Source organism: Bos grunniens, chromosome 7 (genome assembly GCF_055505025.1).
Source record: "Bos grunniens cultivar Pamir isolate PY7600 chromosome 7, Bosgru_T2T1.0, whole genome shotgun sequence".
In the NCBI taxonomy this organism is placed as follows: Eukaryota; Metazoa; Chordata; class Mammalia; order Artiodactyla; family Bovidae; genus Bos; species Bos grunniens.
This window is the reverse complement of record NC_141171.1, coordinates 83,758,515-83,776,627: the sequence shown is the minus strand read 5'-3', so window position 1 is coordinate 83,776,627 and position 18,113 is coordinate 83,758,515. Positions and strand designations below refer to the sequence as shown.

The window sequence follows — 18,113 nt, the reverse complement described above, 5'->3', positions numbered from 1 at the left end:
AGGGTGGGGCTCTTGGGCAGCCCTGCTGTCTCGCCAGAACTCTGCAAGTGAAAACCCTCATAGGATTCCTGAGAAACGCTCAATCCAATCAGGTGAAGCCTGCAAGGAACTCACTCTCAGTCACTGCAGATGCCATGTGTGTCTGTTGGTTGCTTTAACTCAAGTCCCCAATGAGGCTGAGGAGAGAATAAGTATCAGTTCTCCTCCTCAGGAATTCCTGAGATATTCCTGCTCCTCCTTCATTATAAAGGCATGACCTTGCCCAACCTTTCAAAATGCCATCTAACCCTGGTTCTCTGACTCCCCCACTGTCTCTTGTCTAGTTCTGTAACTGGATTTGGGGCAATAAAAGAGGCTGTGAGCAGGCAACATGTGTGTAACTAAACCCATTAGCAGCAAGAGCCAGCTTAGGTCTCATGGGATCGATGCTTAAAACTGTGGCTCCAGACACTGCAAAACTGCCATGAAGTGGAGATTTGGCAATATGTGTGTCAATTGGATAATTGCAAACTGCCAAACCAGGTCATTCAGGTCAATCATACTCCAGCTGGGAACTGAATTATTTAATCTGGCTGTCCCAAATAATCAGATTAACTAGAAAACTGCCAGGCTGGTTAGATTTTTATCTGTAAATATAAAAGTAAGAAAAGGAAGTCTCATACATTGCAGTTGGTAAAGAGTTTTGAAAGTACCACCAGATTCTTCTTATAAAGTGCTTTCTGGCAATCTAGAAGAGACATGGCAGGCACGTACTACCCTGCAGGATAATGTCACCTATATCCTAGGGTATGTTTAACACCTTGCCCTCCATAGCCTTTTTGTTATGAGGGAAATTCATAATGGAACTCGAGCAGCTGGAGATACTATTTTTGATGATCAAAGACAAACAATTTGGTTCTTGGATATTGTTTTCCCTTATGGAACAAAAATTTTAATTTGTACTCTTGGTGTGCCCTCCCTCCAACCAAAGGAAAATTAGAATAGAGTGTGGATCCTAGAACAGGTTTTATTTCTGGGCCCACTGGTGATTAATCATTGGTATCTCTGAAGTGAAAGTGTTAGTCACGTGGTCGTGTCCTGACTCTTTGCGACCCCATGGACTGTAGCCCGCCAGGTTGCTCTGTCCATGGGATTCTCCAGGCAAGAATACTGAAGTGGTTTGCCATTCCCTTCTCCAGAGGATCTTCCTTACCTTGGGATTGAACCCTGGTCTCCCGCATTGTAGGCAGATTCTTTACTGTCTGCGTCACCAGGAGCCCACTGGTGATTAATCATTAATATCTCTGAAGTGAAAGTGTTAGTCTCTCAGTCATGTCCAACTCTTTGCAACCCCACGGACTGTAGCCTGTCAGGCCCCTTTGCTCATGGGATTTTCCAGGCAAGGATACTGGAGTGGGTACACATTTCCTTCTCCAAAGAAAAGAAAGAAAACTGCAAGTTGCTCAGTCGTGTCCCACTCTTTGTGCCCCATGGACCATACAGCCCATGGAATTCTCCAGGCCAGAATACTGGAGTGTGTAGCCATTCCCTTCTCCAGGGGATCTTCCCAACTCAGGGATCTAACCCAGGTCTCCCACATTGCAGGAGGATCCTTTACCAGCTGAGCCACCAGGGAAGCCCAAGAATACTGGAGTAAGTAGCCTATTCCTTCACCAGCCGATCTTCCCCACCCAGGAATCAAACAGGGGTCTCCTGCATTGCAGGCAGATTCTTCACCAGCTGAGCTACAGGGAAGCCCTGTATGATGTCTCTGCTGCTGCTGCTGCTGCTGCTGCTAAGTCGCTTCAGTTGTGTCCAACTCTGTGTGACCCCATAGATGGCAGCCCACCAGGCTCCCCCATCCCTGGGATTCTCCAGGCAAGAACACTGGAGTGGGTTGCCATTTCCTTCTCCAATGCATGAAAGTGAAGTCGTTCAGTCGTGTCTGACTCTAGAGACCCCATGGACTGCAGCCCACCAGGCTCCTCTGCCCATGGGATTTTCCAGGCAAGAGTACTGGAGTGGGGTGCCATTGCCTTCTCTGGTATGATATCCCTAACCCCTAAACAATTAGTTAAGGTTTATACATAACTACTTTGACCCACAAGGGAGAAAATAAAAAGGGTAAATCTGAGGGTAAATTCTAGTCAATTATTTTTTCACTTTTCCCCATAGCCAAATTGGAGACTTGAAAATTTATGCCATAAAACTGCAAAATCTCTTCACACTGAAGAAAGGAAGAATGTAAGAGTTCATCTAAAGTATCATTCCAGGTCAGAGCCTACCACTGTTTCTGTTTATCTCCAGCTTTGTGCTTATTTTTCCTCCCCAGGTTCTAGATCTTCTCTCTCAGGATTGACTTCATAATCGTACACATCCAGACCAATCTCAGAGCAATGGGGCCCCTCAATTCTGAGCAGATTACTCTCCCCAGGATTGATAATCTGTCTCACGTCTGCAAGGCGGTTCATTTCCAGCACTATCAGCAAGACGGACAGTTCACAGTCAACAGGAAAACTCTTTTTGGTCACCCATGGAATGGGAGCACATACATTATAAAATAGGAATAGGTATTTATAGCCGGCTATAAAGAAAGCTCTAATTTGAGGAGTGAAAAGAACAGTGAACAATCATGTCAATCAGAGGCATTTGTCTATTTCTTCCCTTTGCTATTAATTTTTCCTCCCCTTCCCCAAACTGGTAATTTAGACATTTCGTACAATAGATCTTCATTATAGTCCATAAATGTTTTATGGATGTGCATTTAGAAAAACTGCTCTAAAGCTTAAATCTGAACAAGGCCGTCACTTAAAGAGAAAAAAAAAAAGCATCCTTGACATCTGCTGAAGTGTTAATTTCTCTGAAAGTACAGAGGGTGTTAAACAGACTTTCTCTTGTTGAATGATAAGTTTAAAAATTTTTGAAACAATGCCAAAGGGTTTTCATGCAGAGATTCTGTCATTGTATCCCTGACTTTCCTGAAATTTGTTTTTTAAATTTTTTATTCTAAATTTAAGGCTTTTGTAAAAAGTATATGTATTTAAAGACCAGTAAAGCTCACATGTATTACCAACATCAGACATGATTTAGTCTTAAAAATTTGAGGGGAGTGTTTTCTCATAAGGAAAGTTTATTTATGGATATGTAAAGGGACTTTCAAATTAGTTTTGTTATATAATAGTAACGAGTGAAAGCAAAATGAAATAGAAAGGAATATTCTTTCCCTCTTATGATCCACTCTATCTACCCAAAGTAGTAGGATTCTACATGGTATAAATTTAGGTCATTAAACATTTACTCTGCAGTCATTTCTAGCATCCACAGAAAAAGCTAGTCTCCAGTAAAACACAATTTCATCTTTCCTTTCAGTATGTCACCATCTCTCAAGTTTTAACTTGGGTTCTCCTGAAAGTGGTGTCTACAATCCCCTCCGTGTGGGGGATTGTTTGGGAAGTGATTCAGGGAGAAGGAATGAAGGGCAGAGGAACTGAAGAAATAGGAAAGGAGTGAAAGCCAATTCAAAGATATGTTTCGCAGACCATATTAAACAGTCCATTTGGGCTCACTTCTCTTGTCATGTGGAGCAAAGCAACTGGACAAATTCACCCACGTGTAAGGGCCTTACTGGTTCATGCCTTTTAGGAGTGGCTGGTCTTTCAAAGTAAAATGTTTCTCTTATAATGGAGAACTGTGCATCATTTGGAGACACATTTCTACAAGAGCAGTCTGCTCCATATTGACTAGTCATGGATGGAAACCATCTACTGCACCTACATAGTTACATTCTTTCCCATCCTCTTGTTAGAATGGCATTATCAGTTCAGTTCAGTTGCTCAGTTGTGTCCGACTCTTTGCAACCCCATGAATCGCAGCACACCAGGCCTCCCTGTCCATCACCAACTCCTGGAGTTCACTCAAACCCATGTCCATCGAGTTGGTGATGCCATCCAGCCATCTCATCCTCTATCGTCCCCTTCTCCTCCTGCCCCCAATCCCTCCCAGCATTAGAATCTTTTCCAATGAGTCTACTCTTTGCATGAGGTGGCCAAAGTTCTGGAGTTTCAGCTTTAGCATCATTCTTTCCAAAGAAATCCCAGGGCTGATCTCCTTCAGAAAGGATTGGTTGGATCTCCTTGCAGTCCAAGGGACTCTCAAGAGTCTTCTCCAACACCACAGTTCAAAAGCATCAAATCTTCGGCGCTCAGCCTTCTTCACAGTCCAACTCTCACATCCATACATGACCACTGGAAAAACCATAGCCTTGACTAGATGAAACTTTGTTGGCAAAGTAATGTCTCTGCTTTTGAATATGCTATCTAGGTTGGTCATAACTTTCCTTCCAAGGAGTAAGCGTCTTTTAATTTCATGGCTGCAGTCACCATCTGCAGTGATTTTGGAGCCCAGAAAAATAAAGTCTGACACTGTTTCCACTGTTTCCATCAAGAGACTTTTGAGTTCCTCTTCACTTTCTGCCATAAGGGTGGTGTCAGAGTAATAATAGAACACATTCGATTTTTTCTTCTTTTAAAAAAATTTCTTCTTTTTATTTATTTTTGGCTGTGCTGGGTCTTTGTCACTGTGCAGGCTTTTCTACAGTTACGGACAGCAGGGGCTACTTTCAGTTGCAGTGTGAGGGCTTCTTCTTGCTGTGACTTCTCTCGTTGCAAAGCACAGGCTCCAGGGCACACGGGCTTCAGTAGCTGTGGCTCCTAGGCCCTAGAGCATAGGCTCAATATTATGTCGCATGGGCTTAGTTGTTCCCAGTCATGTGGGATCTTCCCAGAGCAGGGATCAAATCTGTGTCTCCTGCATTGGCAAGCGGATTCTTTACCACTGAGCCACTAGGAAAGCCCCAAATTTGGTTTTTAGAATGGGTCAAGAGATGTTCCTTTTAGGCAAGTTTGGGGTAAGAATGAGTTCCACCCTTTTTAATGTAGTTGTACCTTCTTTCAGTTTATTCTGGTAATTTATATTTTTCTAGAAAAGTATATCTAACCATATTTCTCATTTCCTTATTTTCTTATTTTATGGTCCTATTTTATAGGGCAACTATTTTATGGTCTTATTTTATAGTGCAACTCTTTCCTGTTTTTTTAGTTAGCTCTATACAGTTATTAATCCATGAATTTTCTTCTGAGTTACTCCCTTGGCCAGATTCTATATACCTTATTATGGTTACTGATTTTCTAATATTCTATACTGTACTTGTCTTTCTACTTTGAACCAACAAATACTATGTAAATTATTTTAAGATTTCTAAATGATTATATCTTTAATGTTAATTTGTTGCTGCAATTTTCTGATATAAAGTCAAGCATTTAGCATAGGGAATATAAATCATACAATATCTCTTCCCAGGAATTTATTAGCATGTCCATTTTTGCCATGGCAAATTAATAGCCACTGGTAAAGAAGCTTCATTTCCATTGTAAAGCATATGTTTTAATATATTTAAATAAATTGTATTCTTTCATTCAGAGCACATGCATCATTATTTTTGTCAAATACTACATGATATTTTTAACTCTTTATTTCTTTCAATTTCTCCTTACATTTACAAATTGTTGCTTTATATAATTCAACAAAATTTTATTTAAGGGGTGATTCATATCACTTAATCTTTTATATAAATTATGTAATTTAAAATATAAAAAAGAGACCTTTATTCTATTTTGTGCCTTTTGCTTTTAATTCATTGCTGATATAATTATTGTAACCAATGCCATCTTTTTCCTTTTTACTTATGATCAAAGTTGTTTGTTTTCTTAAGCTTTTCATTTTGTACTGGAGTATAGCCAATTAACAATGTTGTGACAGTTTCAGGTATATAGCGAAGGGACTCAGCCATGAATATACATGTATCCTTTCTGCCCAAAATTCCCTCCCATTCAGGCTGCCATGCAACATTGATTGGAGACCAAGGCCTTCTTACAACTTGAATGCATTATATATGCTTTTTAAGTGCTTCAATACTTAATCATTTTGCATTTCTTTAAGTATGTCATTTAGGATTTTATTTTACAGTCTAATCTCCCATTTGCATTTATAATTGTATTATTTTTACTTACATTTACTTTTTAAATAATTTCTATCTTTTTTATAATGCTTTCTTAATGTTTTCCTTTTTTTCTAATTTGTGCCATATGGACTCATTTGTCTGTTTGTTTTCATAATTTCTGCTGTTTTAGGCCACAAATATCATATTTTAAATCCAATTCATGAGCTTTTTAACATTTAAAATTATTTAAATGTATGTTGACTGGGATGTATTGATTTGAGAAAGAATCTATTGTATCAGGAATCAGTGAACTAAAATGGACAGGAATGGACAAATTTAATTCAGATGGCCATTATATCTACTACTGTTGGCAAGAATCCCTTAGAAGAAATGGAGTAGCCCTCATAGTCAGCAAGAGTCCAAAATGCAGTATTTGGGTGCAATCTCAAAATTGAAAAAATGACCTCAGTTTGTTTCTAAGGCAAATCATTTGTTTCTAAGGCAAAGCATCACAGTAATCCAAGTCTATGCCCCAACCACTGCTGCCAAAGAAGCTGAAACTGAATGGCTCTATGAAGACCTACAAGACCTTCTAGAACTACCAACAAAAAAAGGGTGGTTTTCATCATAGGGGATTGGAATTCAAAAGTAGAAAGTCAAGAGATACCTGTAGTGACAGGCAAGTTTGGTCTTGCAGTACAAAATTAAACAGGACAAAGCTAACAGAGTTTTGCCAGAATGTGCTGGTCATAGCAAACCCTCTTCCAACAACACAAGAGATGACTCTACACATGGACATCACCAGATGGTCAATACCGAAATCAGATTGCTTATATTCGTTGGAGATGAAGATGGAAAAGCTCTCTACAATCAGCAGAAATAAAACTGTAGCTGACTGAGGCTCAGATCATGAGCTCATGAGCTCTTTATTGCAAAATTCAGACTTAAACTGAAGAAAGCCACTAGATCATTCAGGTATGACATAAATCAAATCCCTTATGATTTTACAGTGGAGGTGATGAATAGATTCAAGGGATTAGATCTGGTAGACCTGAAGAACTATGGATGGAGGTTCATAGCATTGTACAGGAGGTGGTGGCCAAAACCATCCCCATTAAAAAGAAATGCAAGAAGGCAAAGTGGTTGTCTGAGAAGGCCTTATAAACTGCTGTGAAAAGAAGACAAGTAAAAGGCAAAGGAGAAAGGGAAAGATATACCCATCTGAATGCAGAGTTCCAGAGAATAGCAAGGAGAGATAAGACAGACTTCTATCTTTGCAAGTGCAAAGGAATGGGAAAGACTAGCAATCTCTTCAAAATTGGAGATACCAAAGGAACATTTCATGCAATGACAGGCACAATAAAGGACAGAAATGGTAAGGACCTAACAGAAGCAGGAGAGATTAAGAAGTGATGGCAAGAATACACAGAAGCACTATACAAAAAAGATCTTAATGACCAAGATAACCCTGATGGTATTGTCACTCACCTAGAGCCAGACATACAGGAGTGCAAAGTCAAGTGGACCTTAGGAAGCATTATTACATAGAAAGCTAGTAGGGGTGATGGAATTCCAGCTGAGCTGTTTCAAATTCTAAAAGATGATGCTATCAAAGTTCCGCACTCAATATTCCAGCAAATTTGGAAAACTTAGCAGTGGCCACAAAACAGGAACAGGTCAGTTTTCATTAGAACTCCAAAGAAAGGCAATGCCAAAGAATGTTCACACTGCTGTACAATTGCTCTCATTTCAAATGCTAGCAAGGTAATGTTCAAAATCCTTTAAGCTAGGCTTCAATAGTACATGAACCAAGAAGTTCCAACTGTACAAGCTGGATTTAGAAAAGGCAGAGGAACCAGAGATCAAATTAGCAACATCTGCTGGGTCATAGAAAAATCAAGGGAATTCCAAAAAAACATCTATTTCTGCTTCATTGACTACACTAAAGCCTTTGACTGTGTGGATCACAACAAACTGTGGAAAATTCTTAAAGAGATGGCAATACCCGACCACCTTACTTGTCTCTTGAGAAATCTGTATGCAGGTCAAGAAGCAACAGTTAGAACTGGACATGCAACCAGGGACTGGTTCCAAATTAGGAAAGGATTACAGCAAGGCTGTATATTGTCACCCTGTTTATTTAGCTTATATGCAGAGTACATGATGCAAAATTCTGAGCTGGAAGACTCACAAGCTGGAATAAAGATTGTCAGGAAAGATATCAACAACCTCAGATATGCAGATGATACCACTCTAATGGCAGAAAGTGAAGAAGAACTACAGAGCCTCTTGATAAGGGTGAAAAAGGAGAGTGAAAAAGCTGGCTTAAAGTTCAACATTCAAAACACTAAGATCATGGCATCCTGCCCCACCCATCAGTTCATGGCAAATAAATGGGAAAAAAGTTGAAACAGTAACAGATTTTATTTTCTTGGGCTCCAAAATCACTGCAGACAGTGACAGCAGCTATGAAATTAAGACATTTGCTCCTTGGAAGAAAAGCTATGACAAACCTAGACAGCATATGAAAAAGCAGAGACATTGCTTCGCCAACAAAGGTCCATATAGTCAAAGCTATGGTTTTTCCAGTAGTCGTGTATGAATGTGAGAGTTCAACCAGAAAGAAGAACTGATGCTTTTGAACTGTGGTGCTGGAGAAGACTCGAGAGTCCCTTGGACTGCAAGGAGATCAAACCAGTCTGAATATTCATTGGAAGAACTGATGCTGAAACTCTAATACTTTGGCCACCCATTGCAAAGAACTGACTCATTGGAAAAGACGCTGATGCTGAGAAAGACTGAGGGCAAGAGAAGGGGACGAGAGAGGATGAGATGGTCTGATGGCATTACTGACTCAATGAATATGAGTTTAAGTGTGTTCTGGGAGATAGTGAGGGACAGTGAGGCCTGGCAAGCTGCAGTTCATTGGGTCGTAGAGAGTTGGACCTGACTTGGTGACTGAACAATGACAACAAAGGTGGATATTGAAGGGGAAAGGAAAGAACAAAAACAGAGACAATAAAATCCATGGAATTCTCTGTGTGTTCTTAACCACATGATGAAATTATATTAGCTTTCTACTGCTGCCATGACAAATTACCAGTAACTTAGTAGCTAAATACAACACAAATTTATAAATTTCACAGTTTCTATGGGTCAGAAGTTCAGTGGGCTCTGGAGTTTGCTAAGAGTCTCAGAGACTGAAATCAAGGTGTTGGAACTACCCGTGCTCCCTTCTGGAAGCTCTGGGAAAAAAATCAACCATGCTTATTCAGTTGATAGAATTCAGTTCCTCACAGCTATAGGACTAAGGTTCTGCTTCCTAGCTAGATGTCAGTTGAGAGCTGTTCTGTTTCTAGATGCCACCTGCATTCCTTGGCATCTAGTTCCCTTATTTGCTCAGTCTTCAAAGTCAGTAAGCATGGGTTGAATCCTTCTTACACTCTCTCTCTCTGACTGAGCCAGGAAAGAAGTCTCCTCTTTTAAAGCATCATGTGATTAGACTTAAAGGAATAGTCTCCTCATCTCAAATTCCATTACCTTCATCATATCACACAACTTTTGCTATGCAATATAATGTATTTACAGGTCCCAGGGGCTAGGGAATAGACATTTTTGAGTGAACCTTCTTCAGCCTACCTCAGAAATGAAAGTGAGACTGTATTAGAAATCAGACCAAGTAGCATTGTGTCCTTATCGAAGCTTTATTATATTGACCTGACAATAGGATCCTACTTTATGAAAGTGAATTATAATAAGAAAATCCCCACGCAAATGAAGTAAGCAATAATGGGAGGGGCACATGTGGCCTGGAGAGTACTACACTGAGGAAGAGTCTGGGAGGAGTTTTGGAAAGGATTTCTGATGGAGACCAAGAATGATGTTAATGAAGGAAAAGAATGGGATATCTGCAAAAAGAAATGCAAGAGAAACTTGAGCGTTGCAAACTTATCGCTACTCTTTCTGACCCAAGTTGGAATAGATGTTAAGTAATGAATCTTGTAGTTTTATATCCAAGTTACCTCATCTAGTTACTGTGGCATTGTTACTTAAAAGTAATCCTTGTTTATTAAGAAATGTCCCCTAAGCAAAAGCAGATGCTCAGTTTTCTAGTGCTCTGTGTAGGGGTTCAGGGCAATCTAAACAGCCTACACCTTGGATCTTATTCCCTTCTCTTAACACCATCTTGGAGAGTTTGGTCAGTACAATGAAAGTAAGAGGGAGATAGCACTACTCCCTAATGTTTGGAGTCAAGGTTGAAACGTTGTACTAAGAATTCCACGAAAACATTTCAGGCCCTCGAGAGAAAATGAGTTAGCAGTGCATTTTTATTTTTCTCATTCCATCTGCCTAGTTTCTCAATATTTTCTGTTATATCTAAATTTTGTATCTAGGTTATTTTTATTATGTTTTTATTTTATCTCTTGAGTTTACTTTCAGTTTTATTAAGTAGATTTGCAGTTATTTGTGTCTGTCTGTATCAGTAATTATATCAGACATTTTATAAGATTAATTTTTTCTGTTCTTCAGCTCTTAATTGGATAGACATGATATTCTATCAATATATAATGATATGTCCTCTAAGTAAGAAAAATAGAAATATTTTTTCTGAAACGTTCCCTGAAAGTTATCTTGCAGTGCTTACATTCAATCAGACTCTACATAATAATATCTTTACTTTTCCAGCATATTTTGGATTCATCCTCTTCTCTGCATCCAATTTTATTTTTCCACTATAGACTGAAATACTCAGGCTTGGATTTCTATGTTAGTCTTCAAATTTATTCCCTCCCCAGTCTCTAACCATATCTATTAATTCTCATGCTTGTGCCAATACATTGTCCTAAAATATTTTGAACTTGCTGGCTTGTTCCCTTTGACCTTACTATATTTCCCTGATGTATGTTACTTTTTCATGGATTATATTCTCCATTTCTTTCCCTTAATTTAACCCTTGGGGTTCCCTAATGGCTCAGTGGTAAAGAATCTGACTGCCAATGCAGGAAACATGGGTTTGATCCCTAGGTCAGGAAGATCTCTTAAAGAAGGAAATGGCAACCCACTCCAATATTCTTGCCTCGGAAATCCCACGGACAGAGTAGCCTGGTGAGTTAGAGTCCATGTGGTGGCAAAGAGTTGGACATAACTTAGCAATTAAACAATGACAATCTAACCCTTACATTTCTTTCAGCACCAAATTGGAAAGATTTTATCTTTTCAGCTGATAATCCCTGGCAATTTGTATCCTCGTCTCAGTTTACGTATTTACATTAGTCTGTATTATATGATTTTTATGTTCTTCTCTTACTGTTTCTGTGAATCTTATTTGCCCTATTATATCTTAATTTTTTTAGGTAGGTGATTGTTTCTTTTTCTTTTATGCACTCCCCAGTACCTGGCAGGGTACTACGCTCACAGCAAAATTCTAAGAGTTAATTTGTTGTCTTCTGAATAACAAAGAAATAAATTGATGTTAAATGACTCAGTTCGATAATATTTAATGTATGTTAAAATTTAAACACAGAAATTAAAAATATGTGCATGCTTTTTAAATAAGGCTATGAAAAAGAAACTGAATGAAAACTGTCTCCTTAGCCTCCTTTTTCCTAAAGTGGACTCTTATGTATGCAAAAGTGGTTACTTATGTATACTAAAACAAATATTTTTATTTATCTATATCATACTAACTATAACTCTTGGAGAAGGCAATGGCACCCCACTCCAGTACGCTTGCCTGGAGAATCCCATGGACTGAGGAGCCTGGTAGGCTGCAGTCCATGGAGTCGTGAAGAGTTGGACATGACTGAACGACTTCACTTTCACTTTTCACTTTCATGCATTGGAGAAGGAAATGGCAACCCACTCCAATGTTCTCGCCTGGAGAATCCCAGGGACAGGGCAGCCTAGTGGGCTGCCATCTCTGGGGTCGTACAGAGTCGGACACGACTGAAGTGACTTAGCAGCAGCAGCAGCAGCAACTATAACTCTGGCATCACTGATTCAATGGACAAGCTCTGGGAGATGGTGAAGGACAGGGAAGCCTGATGTGCTGCAGTCCATGGGGTTGCAAAGAGCTGGACACAACTAAGCGGCTGAGCAAGAAAGAATATATAGGAACTACGATGTATACACTGTTCTGTATCTTTTTTCTCACTTACATGTATTTCTCACTCAGTTTGATGATCTTTCCAAATCAGCATTTTCAAATATATTTTCATTACTTTTTAATGGCTATGTAGCATTTCATTGTAAAATGTGCCAAGCACTGTCTTCCATTTAGGAATATTGAAGCTGTTTCCAGCTCTCTGTTATTACAAAGAAAGTTGCAAACAAACATGAAGCATACACTTCAGGCAAAAATTAGTCCTGGCAGAACCTATTTCTCTGAAACAAATGTATCCCCATTCCCATGTCATATATCTTAAGTAAACCACTCAAAAACCAAGAATGTATATTACCTTTGAGGAAAAGCAGGAGAGGAAGAGTGTGACAGACTTTTAACACTGAGTTTTAACAACAAGTGATTAAAGCTTGATTAAAAGTTCAGTTAATGAAGGGAAATGCACTATGTTGAGCTCAGAAGTAAAAAAGGAACAAAGTTAACATTTCCACACTTGATTTTTGTGTCTGAAATTATCATAACTTGCAACACTATTTTTCTTGGAATGATGGAAGTGAGAGGGGGATCTTCGTGGATATCTGGAAGGAAAATATTCCAGGCAAACTCACAAAGCAAATACAAAGACTTCTGGTGGAAACTTAAGTAGAGTGAGAAAAAGGGAGAGTGGTATGAAACATCCAGAGAGGCTGTATACAGGCTTATAAAACATTTAAAATACTTAGTCTTTTTCCTGAGTGAAATGGAAAGACGTTGGAGAGCTTTAAACTAACAAGCAATTTAATCTAATTTAGATTTTAACAGAGTCACCTGCTGTTTTAAGAATATATAGAAAGGAGGCAAAGAACAGATATATTTTTCAGGCTATACAAAAATCTAAGTAAAATTGATTGTAGCAATGAACTGTGAAATATAAGCTATTGTGTAAGGGAAAAAGAGAGCACCAATGTGCAGATGACATGAAAAATAAATGACAGTACTATTGACTTAAAGAAAAACACACAACATAAGAGTCATAAGTTTTTTTGTTGTTGTTGTTCTTTTTTTTTAGGGTCTTATTGAGGACTATAGCCCAGGAGACAGCTCTGAGGAGTTGGTCCAAAGAGGTAGGGGAGGAGCAGTATATATATATACATACATACATACATATATATATGTATATAGGCTAGGAAATACATGAAGTCAAGCATATATCTTGGTAGAAGATTACTGCTAATAACAACCAACCAATATCTCAAGTTAATGATTTCAATGTTTTTCTATATATGGGAAAGTGCAAGAATCTGGAGTCATTGAGATTCTTCCTGAGATACACATTTAATTATCTAAGGGCTATTTATCCAAAGCAAAGAGTGCCTCATCCTCTTTTTTATCCTGAGTTCCTTTCTGGATACTTTGTTGGTGAACAACTGCCATAAATTATGATTTAACTCTGATATAATTGAGTGATGAGCAGTGTTCTTTGTTCTTTATTCACAGTATCAACAGAATGTAGACCCCAGTGAAGTAGAAGTATTAGAAGAATGGTTTAGAAACATTGGAACCACTGGTCTGAATGCAGGATGCTTGAAAGTGGCATTATAATCAAGATGCAGCCCTAGATGGCCATTGACAGATGAATGGATAAAGAAGTTGTGGTACATATATACAATGGAATATTACTCAGCCATAAAAAGAAACAAATTTGAGTCAGTTGATTGAGGATAAACCTAGAGCCTGTTACACAGAGTGAAGTCAGAAAGGGAAAAACAGATATCATATATTAACAAATATACATGGAATCCAGAAAAATGGTACTGATGAACCTATTTGCAGGGCAGGAATAAAGATGCAGATTTAGAGAATGGAACTGTGGACACAGCTGGGGAAGGAGAGAGCCGGATGAATTGAGAGGGCAGTATTGACATATACACCACCATGTGTGAAACAGACAGCTAGTGGTAAGCCCTGGTGGCTCAGGTGGTAAAGAATCTGCCTGCAATGCAGGAAACCCAGGTTCAATCCCTGCATCGGGAAGATCCCCCGGAGAAGGGAATGGCAACGCCCTCCGGTATTCTTGCCTAGAGAATTCCATGGACAGAGGAGCATGCTGGGCTACAGTCCATGGGTCACAGAGTCGGACATGACTGAGAGACTGATACACACAGTCTCTATAAGCGGCTGTCTAGCACAAGGAACTCAGCTCAGTTCTCTGTGATGACCTAGACAGTTGAGATGGGACAGCATGGGTGGGAAGGAGGCTTTAGAGAGAGGAGATGTATGTATACACATAACTGATTCATATTATTGTACAGCAGAAACCAATACAAAATTGTAAAGAAATTATCCTCCAATTAAAAATAAATTTTTAAAAATTAGAAAAAAATAGTTAATGACCAAAATAAATAAATAAATGAGATGCAGTTATTGGTGATGATTAGATTCTTGGTTATAATAGCAGGAAAGAGAGCAGAGGTAAGGTGGAGGGTAAGGTTATTCAGGAAGAAGAGACCAAGAAATTAATAGATGAGAATAATAAAAAGGTTCATCTATGTGTGCATTGATATTCTGGCAAATTATGACCAGAATGTGCTAGTAAACCAGGAACTAATGCCTTCAAGAAATGGTGAGGAGGAACTCAGGGTGCTGTGGAAGACTAGCAACAAGGAGGGTACAGGGCCTGATGCAGAAATCATTCAACAGTTGATTTTTATTTCTTGAGAAATTCCTTTTATATCTCATACAGAATATTTTTTTAAGAATTGTCATGATTAGCACAGTTTAGGGTTATGCTTACAAGAGCTAATTCCTGGAGCCAGACAGCCTGGGCATAGATGTCATCTACTATTTACTAGCTGCGTGACCTGAGGCAAAGTGTCTTATCTCATCTGTATATTGGAGATGATGAAAGTACCTCCCTCACAAGGTTGTGGTGAGTCTCACTTGAGCTTATATATGTAAAGCACATAAACCAGCTCCTGGCACAGGCTAAATGCTATGTAAGTGTTTGCCATTAATAATGTGACTTTCTTGGGTATCACAGGGCATGTCAAGGAAACAGTCACTGCATACATTGTAACTTGGCTGGAGAGAAAGTTGGCAGAGCGCAATTTGTCACTGTCTTTATGCAACAGTTCTATTTCTAGGTATTTATCCTTTAGCTACACTTACCCATTTATAAAATGACATATATACAAAAATATTCTTGCCATGTAATTGATAATAGTGAAAAGTTTGGGAAAATGTACAACCGTAGAATATAATATGCAGCTCTTGAAAAGAATGCATTAGCTTTCTATGCGTTGATAGAAAATTTTCCAGAATATATTGCTAAGTAAAAAAAATTTTAAAAAGTCAATTGTAGGACAGTGTACATATTTTCCTAGAATTTGATAATGTATATATACATTTCTCTATGCATGTGTTTGTAAATGAATGTAGTATTTTTAGAAAGTTACACAGGAGGACTCTGCCTCTCAGAAGAAAACTAGGTGAAGACAGAGTTAAGAAGCAGCCTTGACTTTTAAGTTTATATTTCATAGCAGCTTTTATATTGTGTACTGTATATATGTTCAAAAAAAGTATTTTTTTAAGTAAGTCTATTTTTTATCCTCCAAAATAATAATTTTATTATATACTATGAAATTAGAAAGTCCATATGAGGTTGTAGAATAGAAATTAAAAGTTTTGATCCTAAAATGTCAATTTCACAGTAAGGATATGAAAATTAATAAATAGAAACCTCATTTAAAATGGAGTCAGGGACTAGAAGGAAAGATTTCACATCCTGCTAGTTGAGATCAGCTTCATGGGCAATAGATTGGGAAACAGTGGAAACAGTGTCAGACTTTATCTTTTTGGGCTCCAAAATCACTGCAGGTAGTGACTGCAGCCATGAAATTAAAAGACGCTTACTCCTTGGAAGGAAAGTTATGACCAACCTAGATAGCATATTCAAAAGCAGAGACATTGCTTTGCCAATAAAGGTCCATCTAGTCAAGGCTATGGTTTTTCCAGTGGTCATGTATGGATGTGAGAGCTGGACTGTGAAGAAAGCTGAATGCCGAAGAATTGATGCTTTTGAACTGTGGTGTTGGAGAAGACTCTTGAGAGTCCCTTGGACTGCAAGGAGATCCAACCAGTCCATTCTCAAGGAGATCAGTCCTGGGATTTCTTTGGAAGGACTGATGCTAAAGCTGAAACTCCAATACTTTGGCCACCTGATGCAAAGAATTGACTCATTGGAAAAGACTCTGATGCTGGGAGGGATTGGGGCAGGAGGAAAAGGGGACGACAGAGGATGAGATGGCTGGATGGCATCACTGACTTGATGGACATGAGTTTGAGTGAACTCTGGGAGATGGTGATGGACAGGGAGGCCTGGCGTGCTTTGGGATCACAAAGTCAGACACGCCTGAGCAACTGAACTGAACTGAACAGAACAGACCAAAAAAAAAAAAAAAAAAAGAGAGAGAGAGAGATGACTTTGCAACGTCAACAATAAGAAGGTTACTACTTCACAACCCAGCCAGAGGAAGGAAGAATTTCTCTTCACCCAGCAACAGCCCAGCCAATGAGAGGCTGTCACAACTCTGCCAACGAAAAGCCACTACACTTTGAACTCCCAATTGCCTCCAATGGACTGTCTCTTTATAGCAGCTCCTCCTAACCTCCCCCTTCTCTGTGAAAGAAAATTCCTCTCCTTTGGTCTCCGGACTTGCCTGTGATTCACCACAGACTGCATTTTCCAAATTGCAATTCTTTGCTATTACTGAATAAGCCCATTTTGCTGGTAAAAGAACTTGCTGTTTATTGTTTTAGGTCAACAAGGGCACATCCCTTTAGCAAAGATTTCTTGATGCCTTCACTGTGTGCCAAGGTCAATGGCAGGTGCTATCAGAGAGTCTTAGGAAGTTTAACATTAGTCCTTCACTTCAAGATACTTGTTGGGGAGCAAGATGCATCCATATGAATCATTAGAGAATAGAGCCAAGGGTTCTAAAGAGGCTGAGAGGATGACCACTGTTTCAACTTGGTACTTCTGGTTTGGAGACTAGTCATGGATATACATTTAATTTATTCAGAACCACTCAGGAAAATGTATTTGCTTAGTATTATGTATTTGCTTAGTTTAAAAATATTAACTAAGAAATTAATTTATATGAGAGGCTAGTCGCCCCATTGCTACAGTGGGAAGATATTTTGCTTTCCCATAAAATATTTTGGAATAAAAAAGAACAAACAAAAGTTAACATGCAAAATTATGTTTCCCATTACAGCAACACAAAAGCAGCAGATCCATTTATCCTTATTCCAGCTGCTTTCTAGTAGCACTGCAACCAAAATGCTCTATTTACTTAAACCCTAAATTTAGCATGAGGCGACTGGGCAGCTCAGGACACTGCAGTAAAATGAGTGAGTGGCGCTATGATCCATGGCTGTTGATGAGACTGTAGGACGTTCCTGTTTCCAATGAGTCTTAAGGCCATGAGACACATGGAAAAGAAAATAAGAAAGAAGTCATTGAGATTCTGAGAGGGGACATTGAGAATTACCTACAAATAGAAACTGACCTTTTTTTTTTTTCTTATGCTTAATCCCCTTCCAGCTGAACATCCCTGCGATGGGCTGGAAGAGCAGACACGGTTTCTGTGCTACAGGCTATAGCTGGTGTGTGAACAGAGCCTGGTTTCTAATCCTGTACCAAATATAAAATTAACTTAGAAAATGGCTTTCTGTTTCAGTTTGTTTGCTCATAAGTTACAAAGCCCTGATAGATATTTGAGGGAAATGAAAGCAATAGGCTCAAAGTTGTTCGACTGAGAAAAAGAGCTGCTTTGTGAAACTGACATTTCTGAGAAACCTCTCCCCTCAGCCTCCACCTAAGTTTCCCACCCTCCCTCTGAAGTCATACATAAAGGAGAATGTGCTGGGCTGAGCAGCGCTGTACCGCACAGCTGCCGGCCTGGGTAGGCTATTTCCATCCTAGATGGATGCCAAAGAAATACATTTTTGCTTGAGGCTAATCCTGGAGTCTGC

At 39.0% G+C, this 18,113-nt stretch overlaps 1 long non-coding RNA gene across 9 annotated transcripts in view; it reads right to left on the bottom strand.

Annotated features, from left to right (window-relative positions):
- Window positions 1–18,113, bottom strand: part of LOC147369907 (uncharacterized) — a 230,195-nt gene that overhangs the window by 127,393 nt on the left and 84,689 nt on the right. The window contains exon 3 of one of the 9 annotated variants that reach the window (XR_015168092.1): window positions 17,153–17,552. The exons of the other annotated variants lie outside the window; for them this stretch is intronic. This is a non-coding gene — a long non-coding RNA (uncharacterized LOC147369907). Of the gene's footprint in view, window positions 1–17,152; window positions 17,553–18,113 lie in introns of those variants that run through there. 9 annotated transcript variants of the gene reach the window in all.